The following is a 17273-nucleotide window of genomic DNA, read 5'->3' as shown; positions in this document are numbered from 1 at the left end:
AAAATCCTGGCAACTAATGACAGGAAGTAATGAAAAGTAGTATAACATAGAGACTGGGAGCTTAGTCTCTGGAACCAAACTGACTGGATTCAAATTACTGCTTCCTCGTCATGTGACATTGACAAATTGCTCAGCCTCTGTGCCTCAGTTTTCTCATCTGTTAAAAGGGTGTCATGATAATACTTACCTCAAATGCTTGTAATGAGTATTGAGAGATATAATCCAAGTAAAGCCCTTAGAAGAATATTTGCCTCATAATATGTGTCAGCTATTTTTGTAAGACCCTATATGTCTTTAGAGGGCATCTTCACGCTCCCTCTTCAATGTGGGGGATTTTAGAAGACTTTCTTGTAGTAGTTTGCAACCACCAAGCTCTTTCTGCTACTGTAATGTTCATTTTTTAATATTTCCTCTTGGAAAAGTTGTTTTCCTGCATTTTCCAATCTGAAAGTCTTAAGAGTTAATGAAACTCTTAGTTGGCTACATTAATGAAGAACAGTAGAGACTAGATAATCCAAAACAACAGTTAATGCAGAAGATTATTCCTTTTTGGCTTTTAAAAAGCACTTTCTGGGATTTTTCTCTTGAGGATTAATCTTTACTTCAATTCACCAAATATTTATTGAATGCCCATTTTGTGTCTTGTATTGTGCTATGCAAGGGATACAGAAATTAATAATATAAAGTCCTTGACATGGGGGAAATCAGTCTAGCATGAAAACAGACCTGCAAATAATCCTTTTCAATAAAGACTTTTATAAGGTAGATGGAAGCATCATCTCTGCTTGGGAAATCATGGAAGGTTCCATGGATGAGTAAGTGTCCCCTTTAGGGGGCAGGGAGGAAGGGACATCCCAGCCAGGAGAAGAGCGTGTACAAAGGAAAAACATGGAGCCTAGAAAAAGTGTGATATGTTCAGGGAACAATGAGGAGTTCACGGGCTGCAGAGAATGCTGTACCTGGGAGAGTGGACGGGGAGGACCCAGACCAAGGAGGACCTTGTTTGTTCTTCTGGGGAGCCTGGATCTAATCCTCTTGGCAAAGGGTCTCCTCAGGAGTGACAGAGGTCACAGTGCCAGTGGCAGCAGGGGGCAGGTTGGTTCTGAGGGGATATCAGGGAGAAAGTTAACTTTTCCTTTATGTTCCTCTTGCACTGACTTTGGAGATGCATTGTCCCTATGCAGTGTGACACAAGACGTGCCAGAGGGCAGAGGGCAGCTGGGCTGTAAGCCATATAATGTGTTGTGGACATGCTCTCAGTGAGCCAGGCCTGTGCTTCTAGAAGCAGTCAACCTCAAGCAGGGTTTTTGTGTCCCTAACTTGCACTCCCACATCATTTGTTTCTACTCCTACGATGCTCTCAGCACACTGAATTGTTCCTTCACAAGTCTAACGGCCACTCTGGCCATTGGCATCCAAGGATAATGCCTCTTCCTCAGGCCCCAGTGAGGTGTGTAAGGCATTGGGCATGAAGAGGACAGCAGTGTGATGCCAGAGTCTGCAGTAAGCCCTCACTGCCGTTCAGCTGCACTTTGGATAAAATCCCAACATGGCCCCTCTTTAGTCCCAGTGACAACTTGCATTCCACTAGCTCTTGCCCGCCTCAGGACCTACGCACGTGCTCTGCCCCTTTCTTCTCTCCTCCACCAACTCTTTCTCATCTTTCATCCTGGTGTAAATATCGCCACTTTGGGGGCTTCCCTGGTGGCGCAGTGGTTGAGAGTCCACCTGCCGATGCAGGGGATGCGGGTTCGTGCCCCGGTCCGGGATGATCCCACATGCCGCGGAGTGGCTGGGCCCGTGAGCCATGGCCGCTGAGCCTGCCCGTCCGGAGCCTGTGCTCCGCAATGGGAGAGGCCACAACAGTGAGAGGCCCGCGTAACGCAAAAAAAAAAAAAAAAAAAAATATCGCCACTTTGGGAAACCATCCCTGATCATCTTCTACAGTTGGTCCCCTTGCTCCCTCCATGCCTTCCCTCTCCATCACTGTGCCTCCTTGCCCCTTTGTAGCATATGTTGCATTCTGTAATGATACTTTTCTTTAATACCCTATAATTACATCTTGAAAATTCACGATATACAAAGTGTATTAAAGGCTCTGAAAAGTCCTGCAGTTAAAAAAACCTCCCTTCCTGCCTTAATCTTCCCCCTCATAAAACAACTATAACATCCTTTGGAACTAGTGCCTGCAGAGCATATTTTGCAATGAGAGGTAGCATGAATGTGCTGACCAGGGAGTATTTAATACTGTTACTTAGGAAGGATCAAAGTTTCATAAAAATCTACAAATGGAAGACATGTTTGCGGCTTGGACTCTATGCAGGAAGAAATTCTTCCCTCCAAGTGTCAGAACAGCCCCTTCCAGGGCCACAGCTCCCAGAACACAGGCTGCATGGAGAGGAAGGAGCACAGAGCCTCCCAAGAGGGCAGCACCCAGAGACACCACCCAGGGACAGCTCGGGCTTGATGAACCCTGCAGCGTGTGCAACGTTTCTGGACAGTGACATAGGCCCAGTGCACATGAGGCCACGTGGAACCAGCAGAACGTGGGCAAGAGAGAAGTCACCAAGACTATCGCACCGGCCATGCTAGTCACGGGCACTCCCTTGTGGTGAGGGGGAACTGGGTGCCATTTCCTGGGCTCCTAGTATGTACTTTATACCTATCACACAAATAGTCATGAAAGACAATGTACATTGGCTCATGGGGCACAGTCTTTTATAGGAATTCTTATTGCTACCTGCATTTTTTCTGAGGTGACACCTCTAGCTGTTGCTACATTGCATGTTGTCCTAGCTCTTCAAAGTGTCTGTTTGTTGGCAGATTGAGTAGGCTATTTGCATTAAGTTGATATGCTTGGGTTTTATTTTTTATTTGGGGTTAAAATAGGAGAAAAGCATTTATTGTTTCCCATTTCTTCTTTTTTCTCCTCCTCCTTCAAGTGCACGGGCCTTGAGAAGAGATGGAAAAGGTGAGGAGGTGGTGGGTGGGCTGGGGAAGCATGATATCTATTTCTATAGCATCATCTTAAGGATGGGTACTAGGTGTCCATAGTGATGAGGAATTATTTTCGCTCCTGACTTGGAGACTGTGAACAGAAGCAGTCTGTCAGGAGGACCAGGTGCTGAAAGGGAAGCACAGAACTGGGAGAGAGCTAGTTCCCTAGAACACACGCACACATGCACACACACACACACACAAACCACACACACAGGCACACAGGCACACAAATATGCACATACAAGCACACATGGATACTCACGCACTTGGACTTTACCTCAGACTACCCTGTGGCTTTGGAGCCATGAGGGCTCAGGCAGCTGTATCCAGCCAAGCAACACTGTCCCAGAAAGTACAGGCCACGGATGCCATGACAAATGCTATAGACTGAACACTTGTGTCCCACCCCCAAAACTCCTATGTGGAAATCTAACTCCCAATGCGAAGGCGTTAGGAGGTGAGGCTTTTGGGAAGTGATTAGGCCATGAGGGTGGAGCCCTCATAAATGGGATTAGTACCTTTATAAAAGGGACCCCAGTGAGCTCCCTTGCCCTTTTGCCATGTGAGGACACAGGGAAAAGACATCCATCTATGAACCAGGAGCTGACCCTCACCAAGACATCAAATCTGTAGGCACCTTGATCTTGGACTTCCCAGTCTCAGGGCTGTGAGAAATAAATTTCTGTTGCTTATAAGACTCCCAGTTCATGGCATTCTGGTATGGCAGCCTGAATGGATTAAGACAACAGGCTGCAGTGGAAGGACATGAGCAGCCTTGCTCCTGCATACAAAGGAGACACCCTCAAGGACTCCTGTAGTGTCCTTTGCATTTGAGCCAGGGTCCTGAGCAGGCAGATGTGGCTATGAGCCACTGTAATTTGGGTGTTAGTGTTAACTTACCCTCATTTCTATATGTTATTGGAGAAATTGAAGAAGTATAGAAAAGTTCAAAGGACAATATAATACTTATATTTCCACCACTTAGAATTAACAAACGTTAATGTTTTGTCATAGCTGCTCCCTGTGTTCTTTAAGAAATAAAAACTTGCAGATAAATCTAAAAATCTCTTAAATATGACTCTCTCATTCCTCACCCCCTTTCCCAGAGGCTATGATCAAAATAAATTTTGAATGCATACTAGCAAATCAGTTTTTATCATTTTACAGGTGAATAGTAGTATCCATATGCTGTTGTCTTATTTGTACTTTTAATTTTACATAAGTCAATACATGATTTCATATTTTTTTCACTCATCATTATTATTTTTACATACATTCTTGATGATTTTAACTGGTCTAGACCATCATATAAATCTCTCACAATTTATTTTCTTACCTACTGATAGGCATTAAGGGAGTAGTCAATTTTTTTGCTAATACAAAAATATGTTGTAATGAACATCTCTCTCTGTCTCTCTGCCTGTCTCTGTCTCTCTCTCTCTGCTTAGTTTAAGGCTTAGATGCCTAGAGAAGGTTAAGTTGGATAGCCAGTTTTATGGAATTGTGCCTTAAATAGGTTTCCTTTTCAATGCAGATCAAAACCACAGTGAGATATCATCTCACACTGGTCAGAATGGCTATCATCAAAAAGTCTACAAATAATAAATGCTGGAGAGGGTGTGGAGAAAAGGGAACCCTCCTACAGTGTTGGTAGGAATGTAAATTGGTGCAGCCACTATGGAAAACAGTATGGCAGTTATTTAAAAAAATAAAATAGGCTACCATATGATCCAGCAATCCCATTCCTGTGTATATATCCAGAAAAGATGAAAACTCTAATTTGAAAAGATACATGCACCCCAATGTTCACAGCAGTGCTATTTGCAAGAGCTGAGACATGGAAACAACCCAATTGCCTGTCAACAGACGATTGGTTTAAGTAATAACCTATAATGGAGAATAATCTAAAATATACATATATAACTGAATCACTTTGCTGTATACCTGAAACTAACACAATATTGTAAATCAACTATATCTCAATAAAAATATAGGCTTTCTTCTCTCAGGGCATGAATATCGCACTTGTCTGGTCCTTGGCAAATAGTACGCAGTCAGTTCATCTTGGTTGAGTGAATGAATGGTGAAAATGTGATAAGTAAATGGGAGAAGGACCAGTTAACATGTTACTCCAATGACTTTTAGATTTGTTATTTATCATAAATATTTATTGTATATCCATGACTAATATTACTGGGAATCCACATCTTTAAGAAATGACTTACTGTTTCTTTTCTTTAAACTATTACTAAATATTTTTAAAATACATTCCTTTGTATGTAAATGGATTTTTCTAAAGAATTTTAAAATAGTTGCTTTTTAATATTGCTCCTCTGATGCACCTGTTTAGAAAGTCCTTTTTATTTTTGTTGTGGGCAATAATGCTTCAACATACTTTTCCACATAGTCACAAATTTTTAATTAATAAAGTATTCCTAATTGTCTCTAAATTAAGTGCTGAACTTAGAAGGACATAATCACAATATATATTTGTTTTCAAAGATATCTTTATTTTTCTCCCCTTTTTTCATTTAAAATTACAAACACTACTTATGCTCATTGTAGTAAGTCAAGCAGTATAGAGGGAAATTAAAAACCATATTCATTTAATCCAAAAATATTTGTTGAGGGCTCACTATTTTCCAAGCAATCTGATAAAGCAGGTAGATATAATGAGATGAACAAGTAGGAAATTGGAGATTCATGCCTACTCTTTCAACAAACACTGCTAAATATCCAGCACTAAATCATGTCCTGAGGATACCAAAATAGTAAGACACCATGATTGGTTTTTAAGAGCTTACTGCCTGGTGAAAACATAAAGAAAATACAAGATGATCTCCACTGGAGAAGAATAGGTAGGGCACACAGTTTTATGGGATCCCTAGGGGACCTGGGGAATTTTTTGTTGCCTGGAGCTGAGGTAAAATTAAGCCATTGTGCCAGCCTAGAAAGTCTGATAAAATATTAAATCCCACAATTGAGAGATAATCGAGGCAAATGACACAAATGGTAGTTGCAGACTAACATCAAAGGCCAGATTCAGGTCTAGTCTCTTAGTAACTTTGAAGTTTATAATACAGTGAACATTTCTTACTCCTTTTTTATATAACTTCATTTTGAGGGACAATTGAACTAAATTAAATATTAAAACTATGGTTTGAGAAGTATCTTCTTTCAATTCCCCTAAGGCAGAAGTATATAATCACAGTAAAATTAAAATTTAGTACAAAGAAAATTTTCTAACTATTAATAGGGGGATATGTCTGTCCTTATGTTTTCTGATCCAACAATTCTTTTCTAACAAATTGGAATTGATTTTTACTGAGGCTATAAGCCTGATAACTGTTTGAATGTGTCTTGTACATTTTGTTATCTTCTATTAGAGAAGAATAACATTGATTGGTATATTCTGTCCTATGATACATGTGTTGGTGTAATTTCTTACTGATGGATAAAGAAATAAAATGATAACAGAATAAATTCCAGCTCTCATAACCTGAACTTCAAATTGAAACCTAAAAACTTTTTTCCCCTACAAAAATAATAGAAATAAGATCAAATGTATTCTCTTAGAAACACAATTTTAAGCTGTCTCTTAAGGAATCATTAATTTCAGAGTATGTCCCTGGCTTCAATAAGAAAAAGATTTCCTTAATCTTTCTTGCCCTGAATCTAGTCTACTTCTCTCTCTAATCTGTTTTGTTTTCCACAAAGTTCTTTTAAAACATGAAATACCCATATGTGTGTTTCTTTTTTCCCTTCAGCAGCTGCATACTCCACCACATATTTACATAATCTGGTGGCCAGCTCATCAGTCCGTTCCTTCATGTGGAAATCACTGGAGCCCAAAGGCCTCTCAGGGGTGGCACTGCACTAATTATTTGTATGACATTGCTGGAGGAGCCATGCTTGCTCCGGTCTCATTTTGAACTTATCAAGGAAGGATGTGGATGACATCAGGGAAGGATTTTACAAGACTCTGTCTAGACTGCCAAAACAATCTGTGGTGGGAGAAAATTGCGTAAATATGGGCTACCAGGAAACAGTCATTTTTCTTCTCCCCTCCTTGTGGTCTTTTTTTGGTGTGGGACAGAGTGCAGCCTGGGTTGGCAATTCTGTAAATTATACTCTTTGAATCATGTAATAATAACTCAAGGACCAGAATGATTTAATGCCATATGGTAAGTGAATGTGGGAATCATCTCAGACCAAATAAATAAATAGAAGAAGCAAGTGACTTTGAGCTAGTTTTAACTTACATGTTTCTTCCAAATTTCTTTGCCTTTTCCAAGGTTTTGTGGGCATTCCAGATAGACAGACACTCTAAGGATAAATAATAGGTGGACAAATGATGATCCAGTATATCTCCTTTGGATGGAAAACAGTTTGAGCCCAGAACTAATCCATTGGTATATATGAGACAGTTTATGCCTGCACCCTAGCTACTCAGATCTGGTGGAGGGGAGCCCCTGATCAGTTAAACTGGAAAAAACAAAAGTAGCAAATGCCCCCATATTCCAAATAATGTGCTTTTTTCCAGACATCATGGCTTAACATGATTATTTGCTTGGTCCAACCCTCAAAGAGCTTAACTGGTTGTGTTTTCTTCATTGAACCTGTTTTTTAATTCTTGCACCCAGGAATCAACAGAAAAGAGAAAACAGATGCACTCCTTGAAGTGTTAGGCCCAGACAAACCTGTGCTACGTGTAGCTTTTTTCTCTATTTTTAACAAAACCTGACATACAGAAAGAGAATCAGAGTTACATAGAACTGAATTCAAAATCCTAAAAAAATTTTACTTTTTCTTCCTCCATAGTTCCCTTTTCTGGGCTCCTATTCCATTTTCGGCTTAAATTCTCTTTACCCTACCTACTGACCACCATACGCCATTTACCATCATGCTGCTTTAGATCACCCAAATCTACTCAAAACTGACCTATTTTGGGCCCAATTTTTTCAAAGACTTGCTGAATGTTACTGAACATTCAGACTAGGGGGTAAGTGACCAATTATGCTACATAACAAACCATCTAAAAACTTAGTGGCTTAAAACAACTAATATTTTTATTATATTTCATGATTCTCTGGGTTGGCTAGGACCTGGTTGGGTGGTTCCTCTACCAGTCTCACTTGAGTTTTCTTATGAGGTTGCAGTCAGATGGCCTCTGGGCTGCAGACAGGACTTGGTGATTGGCTCCTTGTTGTTCCTCCACAGGCCTTTCTCTACAGGCCTTTCATTTTCCAGGGCCTCTCCGTGGCCTTTCTCTCCATCAGTGTAAACTTGATTTCTTACGTGGTGGCTTATGGCTCTAAAAGGAGTAAAGCAAAAGCTTCCAGGCCTTCTTAATGGGCTTAGAAGTCTCAGCACACTACTTTCTTCTTAGGCCCAATCTAGATCCATGGGTAGGAAACACCAGCTCTGCCTCTTGATGGGAGAAACAGTATGTACACACACAGAGAAACAGAATTGCTGCAGGCCATTTGTAAAGGTTAACTATATACTAGGTATCTGTCTACTGGGAAAGGAAGAAAGGAGGGGTGGGGAGAGAGAAAGGAAGGAAGGAAGGAAGGCTGGAAGGAAGAGAAAAATAAATGAAAGAAACACACAAAAAAAGAAAACAAAAAGATTTTCACAGAAGTCAAGCCTTTGAGGAGTTCACTTCTACTGTTGGGCATCTTAGGCAGCATGACTACACTGCAGAGGAGATGATCTGAAGTACCTTTCCAGCTCAAATTGCACCATGTGGAGACAGTTTACATTGACTTAAGTCAATCTATTCTGGTCATACCTCTCCATCTGTCCTGAGAGCCACATAGCTCCCACCTCAGCCTTAACTTATGAAGAATTGGAGAGGACCAGCTGATCTCATTCTACAGCACAATCCTCTCCCACACAGTGTGGAACCTCGGAGAATCTGTGAGCTAGATAAGAGGTAGAGGCCAAGAGAGCAAGGGTAAAATTAGTGTATATGAAGCCTTTGAGACAGAAAAGTATGTGGCATGGATGGGCAACAGTGAGCAACTGAAGTTAAAAGGGAACTTGGCATTAGAAATCCAAGGTTCCAGTCACATTTCTGTCATTTGCTGGCAATGTGACCTATACCAAATCGTTGGAGCTCTTGAACCTACAGTCTCCTCAACTGGACAGTGGGGATGTAGAGCTACCAACTTTGTAGGCTGTATGATTAAACCTACATGAGTACAGTAGAAAGAAAAGCATGAGTGCAGTTCCTTTGTAAGCTGTAAAGTGCTTTGCAAATGCAAACTATCAAGAGCACAAGATGAGAGGTAGTAGGGGATAAGCTAGAAACATAGTTTATGACAGATTTTATGAAGAAAATAATAGGAAACTTAAGTGCAGTGAAGCTGGAAGAAATATAAAAGCACATAAGCCACATAGATGGCCTGAGTAATAAATCTGTTCAGTCTAAAAATACACTTTACGTTGCTCTTACATTTGAATTTACACTCCTGGTTTCTCTGGAAACCAGGAGTGATTTTTTTAATGAGATCAGTTTATGGATTACAGTATGGGACAGACTGGGAAGGTGCCAGGACCTATAGCAATGAGCTTCCCAGGAATAGACCAACAGACAGTAGCGGCCCAGACAGACAGACAGAAAGACAGGGAAACAAAGCCAAATGGGTAAGAGGCCAAAAACAGAGATGAAAAAAAGCAGTAGTTATTCCATTATTTAAAGTTCCATAGGTATTTCCCTCTCGAATCCTAGGATAATTAGCAGACTTGCACTAATGTGGGACTTGCACTAAGGCTTTCATACGACATCATCAAGAACAACGAGTCACAGGGAAAACTGTTTTACACAAAGCAGTTAACTCCTTGTCCTTGACTCAAAAAAATGGACTGGCTTTTGACCAGATGTAGTGAGGAGGGGAGACAGGGAGGACAAGAGGGAAGGAGCTTTTTCCTCCTGCTTTTAGCACATGGTTCAAAGGGTATGTCTCCACATAAATTCTAGGGCTAGCACTGACACACAAGTTTTCACACACGTGTGGAATGAGGAGTTAGCTAAAGGTGTGCCTGCAGCCCTGTGTGGGTCTTCCCTTGTCTCCTTGTCGAAAAATAAAATGCTGTGTTCACCTATAGAGAATGACTCACTTATAGAGCCTCCCTAGAAACCTGAGGCTCTAGGAACTTGTGTGTAGTCTCCAGGAGGACCAAAAATGGGTCCAGGGCTGAGCAAGCATGATGGGACACTTACTTGCCAGGAGCCAACTACACGGGATTGAAGATGGTGCAACAGGTAGTGATTCAGCATTTGGGAAAGTGGATTCAGGCTGTGGGATGATCCTGACTTTTCTCTACTTCACTCAAATTGGCATTGATGTTGATGCCTCTCTGAATAAGAAGGATGTCAAGATGACTCATATTTATATTTTATCGCCTACTCTTAGAATGTAGTATAAGATCCATCCTTAGAATTCTCTCCCTTCCATGTTTGTAAATCTAGAAGACACTACCACCTGAACAAACAGGCCAGTCCAAGGAGCCCCAAAGAGGAAGACCCATAGGTGTATGATAGACTAGCTCTTGAAGAAAGGGCATCCCTTAGCAAATCTGACTTAGGAACACAGAACTTAAATGTTATGCAGACAGTAAATCCAGTTTCGACTTCTATTAGTGGAGCCACAGATAAAATGTCCCTGAATATATCATCCTTGGATTCAAAGAACAGACACATAACTTGTAGAATCAGTCTTTTAAAAAATTACTCAATTTTGTTTATATATTTAAAACCCTGAAAGGGGAATATCTTTAAATTTATTCATTTGTATAAGGATTTACTGGTACCACGTACATTGTTGGAGGTCAGTTACTACTTAAAAACAAAAGAGGGGCTCTTGGGAAAAAAGGACACAGTTGTTTGAGGAAATGCCTTTTGAACCCCTTAATACAAATTATAATCAAATAAACGGGAAGATACTTAGGAGAAAACTGATGTGGACAGTGGAATAGGGGAAGGATTGTCTGACCTCCAGTGGCCTAACATAAACTCCATTAAGCTCACCATGTTCTTGGTGACTCTGTGGGATCATGGCTCCTTGGAGAGACAGAACTGTGCTTTGAAAAGAAGCAGAGCTGTTGAACTGGTCACAGCAGCGATTTCTATCAGCAGAGTTCAAGCTCATATCAGAAGCCAACCTCCTATCCGTGATGCCAGAGGGCCTCCATCTGAAGGTGACTCACTTGGCACGCTTCAACTGAATCAGGCATTTAAATAATCTTTTTTAAAAACTTCCTACTAGGGTTTCCCTGGTGGCGCAGTGGTTGAGAGTCCGCCTGCCGATGCAGGGGACACGGGTTCGTGCCCCGGTCTGGGAGGATCCCACATGCCGCGGAGCGGCTGGGTCCGTGAGCCATGGCCACTGAGCCTGTGCGTCCGGAGCCTGTGCTCTGCAACAGGAGAGGCCACAACAGTGAGAGGCCTGCGTAGTGCAAAAAAAAAAAAAAAAAAAAAAAGATACTTGAAGAAGCTTATTGATTTTCTAAATTAAGCGTTATAAACATTTTCTCATGCCATTAAAAATTACTCAGGAACTTCCCTGGTGGCGCAGTGGTTAAGAATCTGCCTGCCAACGCAGGGATACGGGTTCGAGCCCTGGTCTGGGAAGATCCCACATGCCGTGGAGCAGCTAAGCCCGTGTGCCACAACTACTGAGCCTGCACTCTGGAGCCCATGAGCCACAACTACTGAACCCCGTGCGCCTAGAACCCGTGCTCCGCAACAAGAGAAACCACTGCAATGAGAAGCCCGGGCACCGCAACAAAGAGTAGCCCCCGCTCACCGCAACTAGAGAAAGCCCACACGCAGCAACAAAGACCCAATGCGGCCAAAAATAAATAAATAAATAATTTAAAAAAAAAAAGACAGATTTAGATAAAAGACAACTTAAAAAAAAAAAAAAGAATCCGCCTGCCAATGCAGGGGACACGAGTTCGAGCCTTGGTCCAGGAAGATCCCACATGCTGCAGAACAACTAAGCCCGTGCGCCACAACTACTGAGCCTGCGCTTTAGAGCCTGTGAGCCACAACTACTGAGCCCGTGTGTCACAACTACTGAAGCCCGCGCGCCTAGAGCCCGTGCTCCACAACAAGAGAAGCCAAAAACTGCAAGCATTGAATTTAAATATGTCATTATATCTCCTTCAGTGTAGGTATGCAAATATTTACTGGAAAGGATATCATGAACTTAGACCTACTTTTTTAAAAAAATAAGTCAATTTTTATAATAGGCAATATTATTAATAATCTCTAAACCTAAAAAAAGGGAAAAATCTTGATGTGGTAGCTCTAAATCTTACAAATTTGGTCCCCAAAGAAAGCGGCTTTACTTTGTTTTGAAAAGTCTACTGTAGAACCCTTTCATATAAGGGTTTCATTTCCTCATATCTATTCTTACCATTATGGCCTGAATTTATATTATCATCATCATTTACAAACGCTATTTAGTAGTCTCCTAAAAGTTTACAGATAGTCAAATCATGTTACTCTATGGCCTCAACATTGCCTTGTAAAAGTGTTTTTTCCTATGTTTTAGTTATATCACTAATTACTCCTTGGTGCTGTGGTTTCAAACCTTCTTCCCATGCTCTCTGGTTTGGTCACATTGGACCATTCACCAAGGCTCAAACATGCATGTGCTTCAACAACTCGGCTTTTACTCATTTTGTTCTGCAAACAAAATCACCTCATTACATCTTCTATTAAAGTTCTATAGCTTCCTCTGAGATACTTTCTCCAATTCTTAGTGGAACTAATTTCATCCTTCCCTAATCCTGGGAAGAATGAAAGGGATATAATACCTCCTAATTTAGCGCTGTGTGTTACTATCTGATTTAATCTTTATAACCATATAAAGCAACTTTTATGAACCCCATTTTACAGATGAGAAAGTTGAGGCTTGGAGAAATTAGGTAACTTGCCCAGGATCACACTGATAATAACTGGTGGAGATATGACGAAAACTCAGATCTATTTGTGGCTCATGGCTGATGATCTCTCCATTTATCACGATGTGCCTCCATCTAACCTTTATTTCAATATCTCATATTAAAGCACATATATGACTGTATCTTCCATAAACTCCCTGAAGGAAGATATCATTTACCTCAGATGCCTATTGCCATTACAATGCACTACATATACAAATGCTTAATAAAGGTTTGTTGTAATGAAATTGAATCAAATCCCTTCCCAGTCACTTTCAACTGAGATGTTTTTCAAATGCAGTAATCTCTCTTTAACTCTGATTCTTCCTTAGGGATATGTTCTTTATTAATTTAGTCACTGCATGAGGGGTGAGTGAATCAGTGCTGACACTAGTAAAATTTTCACATTTTTACTTCTGTAGTGCTGACGTTGCTGCTGGTGTGTGACAAACATCTTGGCTCAGCTCAGATTTAATAAACCAAATTGTTTGTACATGCTATTGTAATAGATGGCCCCCTTTCTTCTTGCAGAAATTTCAGCTTGATTATTAATTATAAATGCCCTAGGACTATGTGCGTTCCGCAAGCTACAAGTTCTTCCTTGTCTAAGCTTTACTTTTCAGAATGAAAACTAAAGAAACAAACCATATTTGTATCAAGAAATTAAATGCAGTAGTGAATCAAGCAATGGTTTTGAGAATTTAATAACTGATCAACCTGCTTAGAAGTGATTGAAGCCAAATAATTGTCTCAAATTTTTGTTTCACATATTCTTTGTAGATGCAAGATAGGTTGACCCATCCAGATCAACAAGTTTTGGCCTTAAGAGTGGAGCAGCGGACTTCCCTGGTGGCGCAATGGTTGAGAATCCACCTGCCAATGCAGGGGTCACGGGTTCAACCCCTGGTCTGGGGAGATCCCACATACCAGGGCATCTAAGCCCGTGCACCAGAACTACTGAGTCCACGTGCCGCAACTACTGAAGTCCGCACGCCTAGTGCCCGTGCTTGGCAACAAGAGAAGCCCCCACAATGAGAAGCCCTTAACGAGGAGCCACCGCAATGAAGAGTAGCCCCCACTCGCCACAACTAGAGAAAGCAAAGCCCATGCGCAGCAACGAAGACCCAATGAAACCAAAAAAAAAAAAAAAATAGTGGTGCAGCAATTGGCTTGGCTTTAGGCCTGTATAATTCACACCTAGCTTGATCTCCTCCTGGGAACTGTGAGCATCAGCACATTTCTCCAACTCCCAGCTGCCCAATTAGCATCTCCCTATCTACACAGGCTTATCAGATGACCAGAGTCCTGATTGGCTACATCCTGATGGAAGTGCTTTTCTCTAGACACTACCTTCCCTTCCTTTTTATTGGTTTTTCTGGGGGTTCTCTCTTTGAACTTGCCTGCTCTTTTAAAGGACTCAGCAGGCTGATTAGCTTCAAAGCTGACGCAAGGGCTGAAAAGGCTCAGCTAACTTACACTCTAAAAGCAAAGTCCTAAGAGACAGAGGGAAGGAAGGAAGAATTAAGACAGTTCCAAGAAAGGCCACTATCGAGTGAACTATTGATCTTTCTGTAGAGATGAAGCACCATCTGGGAGGTATAAGAACAAAATTAAGTTGAATCAGTTATCTATTTTAAGAGGTCCAAACCAAATGATCAAAGCAAAGAATTTTACTGAATTTCTTGAACTACCATTTGTTGTTGAAGAGAGAAAAATTTATCTGAAGTCATTAAGACAACCCCAATTCATCTAATTCAACTGAATTGTTCTACGTTCCTCTGGTTTTTGGGCATAGCGGAGGAAATATAAGAATGAGTAACATCCTAATTGTTTTTACAGCTTTAATTGCTTTTTTACATTTCCAAAAGACAGCAATTCACTCCAGAATGTAACACTCAACTGATTTCCTGCTTTTCATCTATTTTTCACCAATTTCTCTTCCTGACCTTATTCTTTCACTCACCTCCTTCCTCTCAACATCTTTTCAAATTTCAAAGAGGCAAACACTGGGGCATAGCCAGGTTTGGGCAATAGGCTTAGGGCAGGAAGGTGTGGTTAGGGTGGAGGTGGTAAGAAGGCATTCTAGTTCTTTTATTTTCTCATTTCAGGTCTGGTTAAAAATGCAGCCTTTGTATGTGTGGGTGTTTTTCTATGATGCACAGGTATGCATAACTCTATTCTCTCAAATGACTAATTATGAGTATGCCCATCTTGGAATAGTCTATGAATTTATATTAGCCACAAGGGAAATTCTACACGCAGAGGCAATTTTGCATGAGTGCCCAACTTGTGAAATGATGCAAACAACCAAATTAGTTCACAAAAAACAACAAGGAGATTGATTTTTTCATTTGGCTTTTGAGTGGCAATAACCATATGCTAATTAAGGCACTTCTTTAAAAAATATCACTCTGAATAGATAAATACCTTCATAGGCATAAGCCAAATTTAATTCACCATTGCTTTGGTAACACTGACATAATGAAAGTATCCTGGAACTAATAATTTCCCAACAAAGAGGAGATAATTTAGTGATGCACCGGGAATTTCTGAGACTATGTGTCCAGAAATCTTTATAGAAAGATGTTTTGTGGATGGTTCATGATTTGGGGGTTGGATGGTTAGAAATGATGCTTTAGAATCAAAGAATGTTGAAACAGGAAAAGAACTTGAGACCACCTGGTACAACCCCTCATTTTATAGACAGAGATTCTGTAGCTCACAGTTGAGTGGCTCCAGGTCATCTATTCACTAGCGGCAGAGGCGGGTCTGGCTTTTCTTCACTTTCCATTAAGCCACACTTCTTTTTGTTCTAGAATGCTATGACTCCGAGCAAACTCTATCAGGTTCATACATGTTGAAAGAAGTAAAACACTCTTGGGTTTTTAACATTGTAAAGAATAGTGTGGATGGCATAAGTGTTTGTTACAACCTTAAATTTGATCAGGTAGAGTTATGTTCTTATATTAATGTCCACATATTTTTTTGTCTCCTGCCAAAATAATTATTTTATGGTTATGGCCATCTAAGAAAGTCACAAGGCAATGTAAATAGATATTTATAATATGTGGGGAGTGCTCTGATTCTCAAATCCATTATAAATTACACACAAATAGTACCAAAAACCACTTAATTTCTGCTTGCTATTTTTTCTTATTTAGGAAAGTTCAGTCAAGTTTCATTCCAAATAGAAAAGTCAATATTGAAGTTTCTGTGGAAGTAGATTTTTAATGGAAGAAGGAAATAGGTGCATCAAATTGACTCTAAACAAATTTTACAAGGTTGAGTGGAAAAGCCCTTCGCTAACTCCTAGGAGAGAATCAATTCCATTTTGATCTTACTGAATGATATGAATTTATCCTAAATAGTCTCTAGATTTCAACACTGAAAATGTAATTTTCTTCTTATTTCTTAAATTTTTAAATCTACCTTTGGTTGTTTGACATAGTATCATCTGAGGGAAACAAGAAAGTAAATATGAAGTACATTCAGGGTAAAAAACAGAAATTATTTTCCCATCATAATTCTGTCAATTTGTGTGCATAAATCTGTCTAAATTACATACTTCTTTGCAATTTTCTGATGTAGTCTAAGAAACATTTAATCTTCTTTTTTGAAATATTTCTCTTTTCCATTATTTCTCATTCTGTTTTCATTTTTCTGACTTTTCCCAATGATATTAGAGAAAAGAGAGGAAAAATAGTGAAACAGAGAAAGGGAATATACATAAAGTTTTTCTGTTTTTGTTCATGATAAAGGTTAACACCAACAGTAATCAGTTGTATTGGTAGCATATACCTTTGATATGATGTGATTAGAATGGCACTTTACCTCTGTGGTCTTCCCCCCAAAAAACACATAACCCCAGTCTAATCATAAGAAAACATCAGTCAAATCCCAATTGAAGGGTGTTCTACAAAATGCTTGACCCATACTCAAAACTGTTAGGGTCATCAAAAATAAGGAAAGTCTGAGAAACTGTTAAAATCAAGACTAGTCTTAGGAGACATGACTGTTAAATGTAATGTGGTATCCTGGATGGGAACCTGAAACAGAAATAGGATATTAGGGGAAAAAGTGAAGACACTTAGATAAAATATGGACTTTAGCTAATAATGTATCAATCCTGGTTCATTGATTAATTGTGACAAATGTGTCCCACTAAGGTAAGATGTTAGTAATAGAGGAAATTGAGTGTGGGGTACATGGGAACTCTCTATACTATCTATGCAAAAACTCTGTAAATCTAACACTGCTCTAAAACGTAAAGTTTTTTTTTAAGCACATTGGGGTCTCCACACCGACATGCGAAGAGG

Source organism: Hyperoodon ampullatus (assembly GCF_949752795.1).
Source record: "Hyperoodon ampullatus genome assembly, chromosome: 6".
NCBI classification, from domain to species: domain Eukaryota; kingdom Metazoa; phylum Chordata; class Mammalia; order Artiodactyla; family Ziphiidae; genus Hyperoodon; species Hyperoodon ampullatus.
The sequence above is the reverse complement of the archived record's forward strand: the minus strand, read 5'-3'. Positions refer to the sequence as shown.